This window comes from Budorcas taxicolor, chromosome 9 (assembly GCF_023091745.1).
Source record: "Budorcas taxicolor isolate Tak-1 chromosome 9, Takin1.1, whole genome shotgun sequence".
Lineage (NCBI taxonomy): Eukaryota > Metazoa > Chordata > Mammalia > Artiodactyla > Bovidae > Budorcas > Budorcas taxicolor.
This window is the reverse complement of record NC_068918.1, coordinates 59821515-59835247: the sequence shown is the minus strand read 5'-3', so window position 1 is coordinate 59835247 and position 13733 is coordinate 59821515. Positions and strand designations below refer to the sequence as shown.

The 13733-nt window shown below is 40.5% G+C and overlaps 1 protein-coding gene across 1 annotated transcript in view; it reads left to right on the top strand.

Annotated features, from left to right (window-relative positions):
- The window catches only part of SAMD3 (sterile alpha motif domain containing 3), a 44637-nt gene that overhangs the window by 25966 nt on the left and 4938 nt on the right, over positions 1-13733 (top strand). The gene's annotated exons all lie outside the window — the stretch shown is intronic.

The window sequence follows — 13733 nt, the reverse complement described above, 5'->3', positions numbered from 1 at the left end:
CCGCAGTGAGCCCCCGGAGTCCTAATCACTGGACCACCAAGGAATTCCCATGTGCTCATTCTTCTATGCCCTTTTCCCACCTCTGCTCTTGGGCAGCCCTTCTAATGTGTTTCATCTATATCTTTTTGTTTGTGAGGTGTTCTAAAATGTGTACTATCATTTTGGGTTTATATATATTTGACTCAATGTAGATGATGTTCTGGGCTTCCCAAGTGGTGCAGTAGTAAAGAACCTGCCTGCCAATGCAGGAGATACAAGAGATAGGGGTTCAATCCCTGGATGGGGAAGATCCCCTGGAGGAGGAAATGGCAATCCACTCCAGTATTCTTGCCTGAAAGATTGCATGGACAGAGGAGCCTGATGGGCTATAGTCCATGGGGTCTCAGAGAATCAGACATGACTGAGAACACACACAAATGCCATTCTATGCCTCATTTGTATTTCACTTTTTCACTGACACTTTTAAGTCTCATTTATGTTACCATGTGTATTTCTACCCCATGTTTGTAGCAATTTTTACAAGCCCTTGCTTCAGGCCCCTTCCTTCCCACAATGAATGGTACTACAGAGAACACCATTATACCTGGCTGGTTATGGATGAAGCTGTTCTGTTATTTCTTTGGCTTGTCCACCCAGAAGTGGAACTGATGGGACCGGCATGGGTACTTAATTTGACTAATTGCTTTCTAGAATGATTTTGTTAGTCTCAGTCCCATAGTACTGCATATCTTGATCTTCCTGCCAGTACTTCGCGTTAACCAGCCTTGTGAGTTTTGCCAAGACTAATAGGTATAAACTGTAATCTCAGTCTTGTGATTTGCATTTCCCTGGATAACTAATGAGTCTGAGCATCTCTCCATGTGTTTGTTAGAGTTTTGTATTCCTTATTTTAGAAAATTGCCTCTTTAGTTCCATTGCCCCATTTTTAATGGGTTGGCATCTTTTTCTTCTTAATTTGTAGGAAGCGGTACTTCCCATACTCTAAGTCACAAAGATATTCTACTCTTTCTTTTATTAAGTGTTTAGTTTGCACTTTCATGATTAGATCTTTAAGTCATCTGGAGTCTATTTTTGTATACGCCATTAGGTAAGGATCTCCATAGAATTATTGCTCTTACAACCAATTATTTTTTTCTCTGGCTTATGGTGGCAATTTAATTGTATGTTAACTTCCCCCCAAAAGACTTGAGTGTGTTCTGGGCACTCACTCTTATTCCATTGGTCTATCAGTCTATTCTTGATGCCATTGCCATAATTCATTTGATTACTTAATGTTTATTAGTTAGTATCACTTAGCACTTAGTGTATAGACATTTCTGGGGCAGGTCACTCTCATTTTCTGGAATATGGAGAAGGACAGTGGTTCCTTTTCTCAAGAACTTGTCCCTGGGACTCTTTTGTAGCACTTGACTTCTTACAGAGAACTAGAGCCTGGGCTAGGGGTACTGAGGTGGGAGGGCAAGTGGATGTAGGACCAAAGGAAGGTTTTGAGAATCTGCCAGAGCAAGGACACTAGGATAAGTTCTGCCTTGGCTCATGAAGAGCCTGCTGTGACAAGGTGAAGATGGTGTATGGAGGAATCCTGCATTTCACATTGAGACAGCCAGATGCACATCCTTTCCTGGGAATCTCTTCATCCTGAGGATTCATTGGTGGTCCTCTTGGGTTTCTGCCAAATGCCTCATTTGAAACATCAGGATCTAAATATACTTTTGAAATGCTCTTTTGGCTAAAGTACACACATTTTCTTTTCTTAAATTATTGAGATTTCTTACAGCCAGTAAAGCCTTCAACTTATTACCATAAACTTGTTACTCATGGGATATGAGCTGACTTTGATAATAGTCATTGCTTCCTTCAAGATTTTCTGAAAAAACTTGGCTTGAATCTTTCATGTGTCCAGTTCTTCATATCTGCACCTGATATTTTCATCCACTTTGAAAAGATTCTCCTCTGTCTTTACGGAGTAAATGAACTCTGAATTGCATATCTGGTGAAAATTTATTTTGGTTTCTTGAAGCAGTACAGGAAGGACTTTGAATTTCCCACAAAGGCTTTTTCTTTTCTATTTTTTTTTTTTTTTCTAGTTGCAATGACCTTCTCTCAGTTTGGAGGCTATTAATGTGATTTTTAAATGCACAGATTATTTTATCTTTATCAGCTAATTTAATCTATACTTTAATTTTTTTAGAATTTTAAGTAAGTTAATCCTATCTGTTTCTTCAAAAGTCCTTTTGATTATATTTTCTTGGAGGTTTTCATTTTATGCATGATTTTTATTCATGCTAAGTCACTTCAGTCTGTTCAACTCTGTATGACCCTATGGACTGTAGCCTGCCAGGCTCCTCTGTCCATTGGATTTTCTAGGCAAGAGTACTGGAGTGGGTTGCCGTTCCCTCCTCCAGGGGATCTTCTGACCTGGGGACTGAACCTGCATCTCTTATGTCTCCTGCATTGTCAGGCAGATTCTTTACCACTCTTGCCAGCCAAGAAGCCCTTACCCAGCTCCAGATTCCTACAATCCCTGTTGTCTTCTCCAGGAATAACGGTCACTCTAGTCTTCCAACTGCTTGTTTATCACATGTTTAGTGGTTCTATTCATTATTGTAAGTGACATTAAAATCTCCAACTACTATTACTGTCTCTAGCTTCCTTCTGTCAGTTTTTGCCACATGACATTTGGGCTGTTGTTAAGTGTGTGTACGTTGATAATTGTTATATCTTCTTAATGGATTGGCCCTCTTCCCATTATAAAATACCCTCCTTTGTCTCTAGGAACAATTTTTGTGTTGTTTATTTTGTCTCATATTAGTATAGCTATTCTTTCTCTCTTTTGGTTACTGCTAGCATAATATATCTTTTCCCATCTTTTTACCTTCAACCTACTTATGACTTTGAATCTAAAGTATGTCTCTAGCAGACAGTATATAGTTGGATACTTTTTTTTAGATCCGTTCTGTCAATTACCTCATATGATTACTGATAAGGTAGGAATTATGTTTACTATTTGTTTTCTATTAATATATGTCATCTCTTCTTACTTTATCCCTTATCCCTCAATTACTGCCTTCCTTGTGTTAAAGGAGATATTTCCTAGTATATTAATGTTATTCCCCTTTTTGTTCTCTTAGTAAATAAACATTTTTAGTTCTTTCTTTAGTGGTTGTCCTGGAGATTACAGCTAATACCTTGATTTATAATAATCTAGTTTGGATTCATACCCTTTTAATTGTAATAGCATATAAAAACTTTGCCCCTGTATAACAATACTCTTCTTCCCTTTTGTGCTGTTAGTTAAATTTTATACATTGTATGTCCCTCAACACAGAATTTATAACTATTGTTTCATGCAGTTGTTACAACCAACAAGATGGGAGAGTTACAACTAGAAAATTGATTTAAACTCTCTTTTATATTTACCTATGTTGTGACCTTTACCAGTGCTCTATTTTTTCATGTTGATTTGAGTTATAGTCCATGTTATTTCATTTTAGCTTGAAAGACCACCTTTAGAATTTCTGGTAGGGCAAATCTGCTAGTGACCAATTCTCTCAATTTTTATTTATCTGAGAATGTCTTAAATCTCTCCATATCTGAAGGATGTTTTGCTGGATATAGAATTTATATAGGGGATTTTTTTCTGGTTTGAGATTTGGGTGTTCTAGCATTCAGTTCGGAGAAGGCAATGGCACCCCACTCCAGTGTTCTTGCCCAGAAAATCCCATGGACGGAGGAGCCTGGTGGGCTGTAATCCATGGGGTCCCTAAGAGTTGGACACGACTGAGCAACTTCAATTTCACTTTTCACTTTCATGCATTGGAGAAGGAAATGGCAACCCACTCCAGTGTTCTTGCCTGGAGAATCCCAGGGATGGGGGAGCCTTGTGCTGCAGTCCATGGGGTCGCACAGAGTTGGACATGACTGAAGAGACTTAGCAGCTGCAGCAGCAGCAGTACTCAGTTATCATGGTTTTGGCCGTAAATAACAGACAACGTTGCCTGAAATTGGCTAAAATGATAAGGAGAGCTATGGTGTCACATAATATGAAACCCAGAGGAAGATGAGTGTGGATATGATTTCTGCTCACCAAGTTACTCAGCTCGGCTCCTCCAGACCACCAGCAGGACTGTTCTTCTCCACTCCCTTGAAGTGAGATGTGGCCACGAGACTGACTCTGACCAGTGAAATGTGAGAAGGGGTGTCAAGAGAGTTGAAGATCCAGTATGCGGTGCTCCATCTTCTCCCTTTCTTTCGCAGTGGCGACTGACTTTCTAGATGGTAAAGCCAGATTTTTCGGATGAGGAGGATGAAGAGATGGGCCTGTCCCATGAGAGGTAAACTTCTGTTGCGCTAACATCTGGGGGTTGTTAGGTAGAGCGAGCAGCAGCATCTTGCCTACCCTGAATAATACCAGCAGCTCCAAGCTCGGCGTGTCAGGCTTTGGATCCACATCTCAGTGATTCTTCTGCTCCTGGCAAGCTTCATCAAGTGATGGAGTTCTAAGGACTTTTCTCAGAGTATGAAAAATACAAAGCTAATATTTTGCCCAATTCTGATTTGCAATATCAAAATATACTGGAAATGTCACAGAAGTTTCCATAGAGAGGTTAATTGGTGCTTTTTAAAAAAAACTTATGCTGTATCTAGGACAGCAACACAAGGATTTAATAAATGATTGTGGGGGGCCCTTGCATACAAAGTCCTCCAAAAATTAGTTAAATAGATAAAGAAGCTAGCTAGCTAACTAACTAACTGCTAGGTGTTAAATTACAAGCACTATACTTGTGCAGATTCATTGTCTGAGTTGTCTGAGATTTCACTTACCCATGGTGGACTGTGTTCTGAAAATATTAAATATAAAATTCTAGAAATAAAGAATTCATAAGTTTTAAATTGAGAGAGAAAGACCACATACACATAAATTTTATTACAGTATATCATTATAATTTTTCTATTTTATTTTTAGTTATTGTTGTTAGTTACTAACTGTGCCTAATTTATAAATTAAATTTAATCATAGGTCTAAGTTAAGGGAAAAACAGTCTGTACCTAGGGTTCAATACCATCTGCAGTTTCAGGCTTCCTGTGGGATTCTTTGAACATATCCCCTGCAGATAAGGAGGGGGCTACTGTAATTCATTTCTCTTAAAACATTTTATTTTTCTATTTATTTGGGAATATATGTACCCCATGACTTTGAAAGTCACTAGTAGTTCTCTGTGTTAGCTTTCCTTGGCTTAGAAATCAAATGGATTTGAAAACTATGAAAAAACTTCTTGGATAGTCAAATGCTAAGGACATCTACTAGGTTCCTTTGAATTTCTTTTAGGGCATTTACTGTTTGCTTCTTACTGCACGTGACACATGATAATTTATTATATAATATTCTAATCATTTTTATAGCCTTTTCCACAGTTGTTTCTCTCATGGTGCAAAACTGAACAACATAGCAAAAGTTGAAGAAAAACGTTGACAGTTAATTGCATTCTGGATATAATGCAATTACTGCCATCAGCAGGTGACATGTTTGCTAATACTGTGAAGGTTTACAAGTGAGACTGTGGCTCAGATCATGAACCCCTTATTGCCAAATTCAGACTTAAATTGAAGAAAGTAGGGAAAACCGCTAGACCATTCAGGTATGACCTAAATCAAATCCCTTATGATTATACAGTGGAAGTGAGAAATAGATTTAGGGGACTAGATCTGATAGATAGAGTGCCTGATGAACTATGGAATGAGGTTCGTGACATTGTACAGGAGACAGGGATCAAGACCATCCCCATGGAAAAGAAATGCAAAAAAGCAAAATGGCTGTCTGGGGAGGCCTTACAAATAGCTGTGAAAAGAAGAGAGGTGAAAAGCAAAGGAGAAAAAGAAAGATATAAGCATCTGAATGCAGAATTCCAAAGAATAGCAAGAAGAGATAAGAAAGCCTTCTTCAGCGATCAATACAAAGAAATAGAGGAAAACAACAGAATGGGAAAGACTAGAGATCTCTTCAAGAAAATTAGAGCTACCAAGGGAACATTTCATGCAAAGATGGGCTCGATAAAGGACAGAAATGGTCTGGACCTAACAGAAGCAGAAGATATTAAGAAGAGGTGGCAAGAATACCACGGAAGAACTGTACAAAAAAGATCTTCACGACCCAGATAATCATGATGATGTGATCACTAATCTAGAGCCAGACATCTTGGAAAGTGAAGTCAAGGGGGCCTTAGAAAGCATCACTATGAACAAAGATAGTGGAGGTGATGGAATTCCAGTTGAGCTTTTTCAAATCCTGAAAGATGATGCTGTGAAAGTGCTGCATTCAATATGCCAGCACATTTGGAAAACTCAGCAGTGGCCACAGGACTGGAAAAGGTCAGTTTTCATTCCAATTCCAAAGAAAGGCAATGCCAAAGAATGCTCAAACTACCGCACAATTGCACTCATCTCACATGTTAGTCAAGTAATGCTCAAAATTCTCCAAACCAGGCTTTAGCAATATGTGAACCGTGAAGTCCCTGATGTTCAAGCTGGTTTTAGAAAAGTCAGAGGAACCAGAGGTCAAATTGCCAACATCTGCAGCATCATGGAAAAAGCAAGAGAGTTCCAGAAAAACATCTATTTCTGCTTTATTGACTATGCCAAAGCCTTTGACTGTGTGGATCACAATCAACTGTGGAAAATTCTGAAAGAGATGGGAATGCCAGACCACCTGACCTGCCTCTTGAGAAATCTGTATGCAGGTCAGGAAGCAACAGTTAGAACTAGATGTGAAACAACAGACTGGTTCCAAATAGGAAAAGGAGTACGTCAAGGCTGTATATTGTCACCCTGCTTATTTAACTTCTATGCAGAGTACTTCATGAGAAACGCTGGACTGGAAGAAACACAAGCTGGAATCAAGATTGTGGGGAGAAATATCAATCACCTCAGATATGCAGATGACACCACCCTTATGGCAGAAAGTGAAGAGGAACTAAAGAAGCCTCTTGATGAAAGTGAAAGAGGAGAGTGAAAAAGTTGGCTTAAAGCTCAACATTCAGAAAACGAAGATCATGGCATCCGGTCCCATCACTTCATGGGAAATAGGTAGGGAAACAGTGGAAACTGTGTCAGACTTTATTTTTGGGGGCTCCAAAATCACTGTAGATGGTGACTGCAGCCATGAAATTAAAAGATGCTTACTCCTTGGAAGAAAAGTTATGACCAACCTAGATAGTATATTCAAAAGCAGACATTACTTTGCTGACTAAGGTCCGTCTAGTCAAGGCTATGGTTTTTCCTGTGGTCACGTATGGATGTGAGAGTTGGACTGTGAAGAAGGCTGAGCACCGAAGAATTGATGCTTTTGAACTGTGGTGTTGGAGAAGACTCTTGAGAGTCCCTTGGACTGCAAGGAGATCCAACCAGTCCATTCTGAAGGAGATCAACTCTGGGATTTCTTTGGAAGGAATGATGCTAAAGCTGAAGCTCCAGTACTTTGGCCACCTCATGTGAAGAGTTGACTCATTGGAAAAGACTCTGATGCTGGGAGGGATTGGGGGCAGGAGGAGAAGGGGACGACCGAGGATGAGATGGCTGGATGGCATCATGGACTCGATGGACGTGAGTCTGAGTGAACTCTGGGAGTTGGTGATGAACAGGGAGACCTGGCGTGCTGCGATTCATGGGGTTGCAAAGAGTCGGACACGACTGAGCGACTGAACTGAACTGTGCACTTGGAAACATGGGGAAAAGTCAAAGCCCTTTCCCTGCTGACTAAGACACATGACTGTATGTTAAGGAAAAAAACTGCTCAAGTTACACAAGGAAGCATCGTTTTCAAAGTCACTTTGATGACAATAGAAGTAAAAACAGGGGTGACTGGAATTTGGTATGAAGAAAACCCTACCATCTAACATAGCACTCTCCAATAGAAATATAATATGCACCAAAGATATGATGTAACATTTTCTAGTAGTCACATTCAAGAAAAGTGAAACAAAGCAGGTGGAATTATAATATTAAAACTATATTTTACTTAACCCAATATTATCATTTCAGCATGTAATCATTATGAAAATTTGTTAATGAGATGTTTTACATTCTTTTTTTGCATACTAAGCCTTTGAAATCCAGTGTTTCCAGCATATGTATTAATTTGGTCTAGCCACAATTCAAGCGCTCTATAGCCACATGTGGCCAATGACTCTAGAGTGGACGATGACCTTAGAGGAATTAAAGGGTTAAATGACACTCTCCAGTATATACACCATAGTTAGCAGGAAGCATGACCGGTTACTCATGTCAAAACCTTGTTGCATTTCTGGGGTAAATCCAAGCTAGTTTCTCCTTGTTCCTAATGTGTGCAACTTTGTCCAGAAATGAGATTGACCTGTAATTATCTTCTCTCATACAGTTCTTTCAGGTTTAGAAATCACAGAGGCTTCATACAGGCCTTCGTAGAATGGACTGGAATACTTCATAGAATTCTTTTTTTTCTTTGACTCCTTGAAAGAATTTATGTAAATTTGGTACATGCTCTGTTTTGAAAGTTTAGTAAAATTTAACTGTGAAACCTTCAGGTCTTGGTATTTTCTTTGTGGAAAGACTTTTATTTTCTAACTAAATTTATATAAGGTTGTAGGAATTTCTTTTTGACCTGCTGGTATGTTACATTTTTTTCTAGAAATTTGTTCACTTGTTCTGTGTCTTGCTAATCATCGTATGTTCACAGATAGTGGATCTACCTAACACTTTCCTAATATACTTGTAAAAGTCCTCATTTTTCCCGTCTTTTATAGGTAACATTGGGCTTCCCTGGTGGCTCAGAGGTTAAAGCGCCTGTCTACAATGCGGGAGACCTGGGTTCGATCCCTGGGTTGGGAAGATCCCCTGGAGAAGGAAATGGCAACCCACTCCAGTACTCTTGCCTGGAGAATCCCATGGACAGAGGAGCTTGGTGGGCTACAGTCCACGGGGTCGCAAAGAGTTGGACACGACTGAGCGACTTCACTTTCACTTTCTGTTCACGTTTTGGTCAGATGACAGTATGTCAACTTGTTGATTCAAGTGTAGTTCAGCCAAGTGTCCTCTCAACTAATTTTTCGAGAAAGAGTTTTTTTGTTGTCTCCTCAAAGCCTGTTTGGAGAAGGCAATGGCACCCCACTCCAGTACTCTTGCCTGGAAAATCCCATGGATGGAGAAGCCTGGTAGGCTGCAGTCCATGGGGTCACTAAAAGTCGGGCATGACTGAGCAACTTCACTTTCACTTTTCACTTTCATGCATTGGAGAAGGAAATGGAAACCCACTCCAGTATTCTTGCCTGGAGAATCCCAGGGACAGAGGAGCCTGGTGGGCTGCCGTCTATGGGGTCGCACAGTCAGACACGACTGAAGTGACTCAACAGCAGCAGCAGAGCCTGTTGATTGCCTTAGGGTTTTTTGTTTCTTTGTTTGTTTTTCTGGCTGAGCTGTGAGGCTTGCAGCATCATATTTCCCCAACCAGAGGTTAAACTTTGGGCCTCAACAGTGAAAGAGTCCTCACCACTGGACTACCAGGGAATTCCCTGATTGCCTTAGATTTTTGTTGTTGTTATTTATTTTTTAATTGAAGGATAATTGCTTTACAGAATTTTGTCATTTTCTGTTAAACCTCAACATGAATCAGCCATAGGTATACATATATCCACTCCCTTTTGAAACTCGCTTCCATCTCCCTCCCCATCCCACCCCTCTAGGTTGATACAGAGCCCCTGTTTGAGTTTCCTGAGCCATACAGCAAATTCCCATTGGCTATCTATTTTACATATGGTAATATAAGTTTCCATGTTACTCTTTCCATACATCTCACCCTCTGCTCCCCTCTCCCCATGTCCATAAGTCTGTTCTCTATGTCTGTTTCTCCGTTATTGCCCTGTAAATAAATTCTTCAGTACCATTTTTCTTGATTCCGTATATATGCATTAGAATACAATATTTATCTTTCTCTTTCTGACTTACTTCACTCTGTATAATAGGTTCTAGTTTCATCTACCTCATTTGAACTGACTCAAATGCATTCCTTTTTATGACTGTGTAATATTCCATTTTGTATATGAACCACAACTTCTTGATCCATTCATCTGTCGATGGACATCTAGGTTGCTTCCATGTTCTAGCTGTTGTAAATAGTGCTGCAATGAACAATGGGATACATGTGTCTTTTTCAATTTTGGTTTCCTCAGGGTATCTGCCTAGGAGTGGGATTGCTGGATCATATGGTGGTTTTATTCCTAGCTTTTTAAGGAATCTCTATACCATCTTAAATAGTAGCTGTATCAATTTACATTCCCACCAACAGTGCAAGAGTGTTGCCTTTTCTCCACTTCCTCTCCATCACTTATTGTTTGTAGACTTTTTGATGATGGCCATTCTGACTGGTGTGAGGGGATATCTCATTGTAGTTTTGGTTTGCATTTTTCTAATAATGAGCAACGTTGAGCATCTTTTCATGTTTGTTACCCATCTGTATGTCTTCTTTGGAGAAATGTCTGTTTAGGTACTTTTCCCACTTTTTGATTGGGTTGTTTGTTTTTTTGGTATGGAGTGGTATGAGCTGCTTGTATATTTTGGAGATTAGTTCTTTGTCAGTTGTTTCATTTGCTATGATTTTCTCCCCTTCCGAGGGTTGTCTTTTCACCTTGCTTATAGTTTCCTTTGCTGTGCAAAATCTTTTAAGTTTAATCAGGTCCCACTTGTTTACTTTGTTTATATTTCCATTACTCCAGGAGGTGGGTCATAGAGGATCTTTTTGATTTATGTCATCTAGTGTTCTGCCTATGTTTTCCTCTAAGAGTTTTATAGTTTCTGGTCTTACATTTAGGGTTTTATCCATTTTGAGTGTTTCTTTATGTATGGTGTTAGGAAGTGTTCTAATTTCATTCTTTTACATGTAGCTGTCCAGTTTTCCTAGCATCATTTATTGAAGAAGCAGTTTTTGCCCCATTGTATATTCTTGCCTCCTTTGTCAAAAATAAGGTACCCTTAGGTGCATGGGTTTATTTCTGGGCTTTCTATCTTGTTCCACTGGTCTATATTTCTGTTTTTGTGCCAGTACCATACTGTCTTGATGACTGTAAAATAAGCAAAATCAAAAGAGTCCAATAAAGTACAGTAGATTGACCCAGCAAACAAAGGAAATCAAAAATTATATCTACCAGTTAAGAACAACACTAACTAAAGCACAAACTGGAAAATAAAACTAAACCAAGGTGCCAAGTGGGGAATAAAACAATGAAAACAAAACTAGCAAATATGTTGAGAGGAAAGGAAAGAAAGAAAAGAAAGAAAGAATGGATATGCAAAGTTAAATAAAGGTAGATGAAGAAGATTTATATACATTAAAGATTAATTGCAAAGGAGAAAAGAACAGTAGGAAAAGGAAACAAAGGAATAAATGTAGAAAAAATAATAATAGGCTTAAAAATTAAAATTAAAAAGAGAAAAAAAGGAAAACTTCATAGAAGTGCAAAAGCCCAATACAAAAGCAGAGGTTTATAACAACAATAAAAAATGTGACTGAGGAAAAAAAACAACAATCAAGAGCTTAATTAGATTTCATAGTGCCAATAAAATCAACAACGACAACAGAGCAGGGGGCAAAGGGGAAAAAAAGAAAAAAGTAAAAAAAAAAATCCAAAAGAGTCCACAGAACAGGTCAAAACATAAGAATAATAAATGTTTTTCTTGAGTCACTGCTGTCAGAGTGGTTTTCCTCGCTGGGAGTCACAGTCCACCTTACCTCCCTAGGATGCCTTCCAAATCTGTGCTGGTTTCTGGACCTGCTGTGGGGGCAGCTCAGATTCTAATTTGTCCTACTCTTGTGCGTCCTTACCTTCAATGTCCACAGCTATTAGAACTAGTGCATTTTCTTTTGTGGGAGCTCTCAATGTCCTTTTATGTATTCCATAGACACAGAGGTCGCCTAGTTGATCGTGTGGATTTAATCTGCAGCTTGTACAACTAGTGGGAAGGTTTTGGGTCTTCTTCCTTAGCCACACTGCTCCTGGGTTTCAATTGTGGTTTTATTTCCACCTCTGCATGTGAGTGGTCCACTAGGGTTTGCTCCTGAGGCTGCCCTGGCGGACTTGGGTCTGTCCCAGTGAGGGCCAGGTGTGGAAGCGGTTCTGCTGCTTGGGTTGCATGGGTTCTGGCAGCACCAGGTACTCAGCAGAATTGGCGGTTAGGGAAGCAGGAAATATAGTGCTCTAGAAGGGCATGGCAACCAGTATTGGCCAATACACGCCAGTATTCTTGCCTGGAGAACCCCCCTGACATAGAAGCCTGGCAGCTCACAGTCCACAGGGCTGCAAAGAGTTGGACACGACTGGAGTAACCCTGCGTGCACAGACGCAAAACGTTTTTTGCCTGTGGCAGCTCTGACCCAGTGAGGGTTGAGGGTGAAGGTGGCGCAGATGCTTGGCTTGTGGGGATCCTGGTGGCGCCAAGTGTGCAGGTTCATGGACTGTCTCCACCGCAGGAGTTATGGCCCTATCAGAGTCTTTTTCAAGCCTCTTGTAGCTGGTGATCAGAAGGCCTCTTTGGCCAGTTTTTTTTCTTTAGCTCCTCCTGTTCAGGTACTTAGAGGGCTCCCTTGCCTGGGGTCCTTCTCTGTTGTGCCACGCATCAGGTACATAGAGGGGTCTCCCTGGCCTTGGTCCTATGCTGTAGATCGGCACATCAGGCACTTACAGGGGCACCCTGGGTGGGGTCCTACTCTGTTGTTCAGTGCTCAGGCGTTTGATGGGCCAGCCTTTCTATTGTTCAGCTGCAGATGCTGGTATGTGGGGAGAGAGAGGCTATGGTGATGGTTCCAACCCTAAGCATGACTCAGCAGTCTCACCTTGCTTCCATGGCTGTCTCGCTTTCCTCCACAGGCATTTCCCACCACAATCTCCTCCCTCCCCTCCCCTCCATCTGTCTCTCCACAGTCAACAGCAGCCCTCGCCCTGGGATTGTTCCACAATCCCTAAACTCCAGCTCCCAGCTGCTGCACTTCTAGGGAACCTGCCTCCCTGTCCGGGGTATGTATGGCTGCAGCAAGGACTGTCTGATTCTCATCCCATTTAGGTTGCCACAGATCAGCTCACAGCCTTAAATGTTTCTCCTCTGACTCAGACAATTGCCTGGATGTGGGGATCGGACCCCTGCATCAGTTCCTCCACCCACCGAGGGCAGGTCCATCCTAGAAACAGTCCTGTCTTTCCCCCTAGTTCCTTTGTCCTACCAAGTTTCGCGTGGGTCTACATATTCTTTTCTGCTGCTCAGGTACTCCTGTCTGCTCTCAGCTGGTGTTCTGCATCCACTTCTGTGCCTGAAGTTGTATTCCTGATGTATCCGTGGAGAGAGATGTACTACATGTCCACCTATTCCTCTGCCATCTTGTTCCGCCTGCCTTAGATTTTTTCTTTTTTCACTTTAGATTTTTAATGAGAATATGTGGGGTACCTTTTAGCCACCCCACCTAATCCAAGGTACCCAAATGTATAGGGAGTATAATCGACAACTTCCTGATTTAGTATCACAGTATACCCACTGTATTTGTTTTGAATTTGGATTATATGGCATGGTATTATAACTCCAAATAGGCATTTAAAAAGGAAGAATACAAACAATAACAAAACCTTCATTAAAAACCTTATCTCTTCTTAATATTTTGCCTTCTAAAATTTAAATGCATAAGAATAAATGACATTCTTATTACATGTTAAACTTCTGGA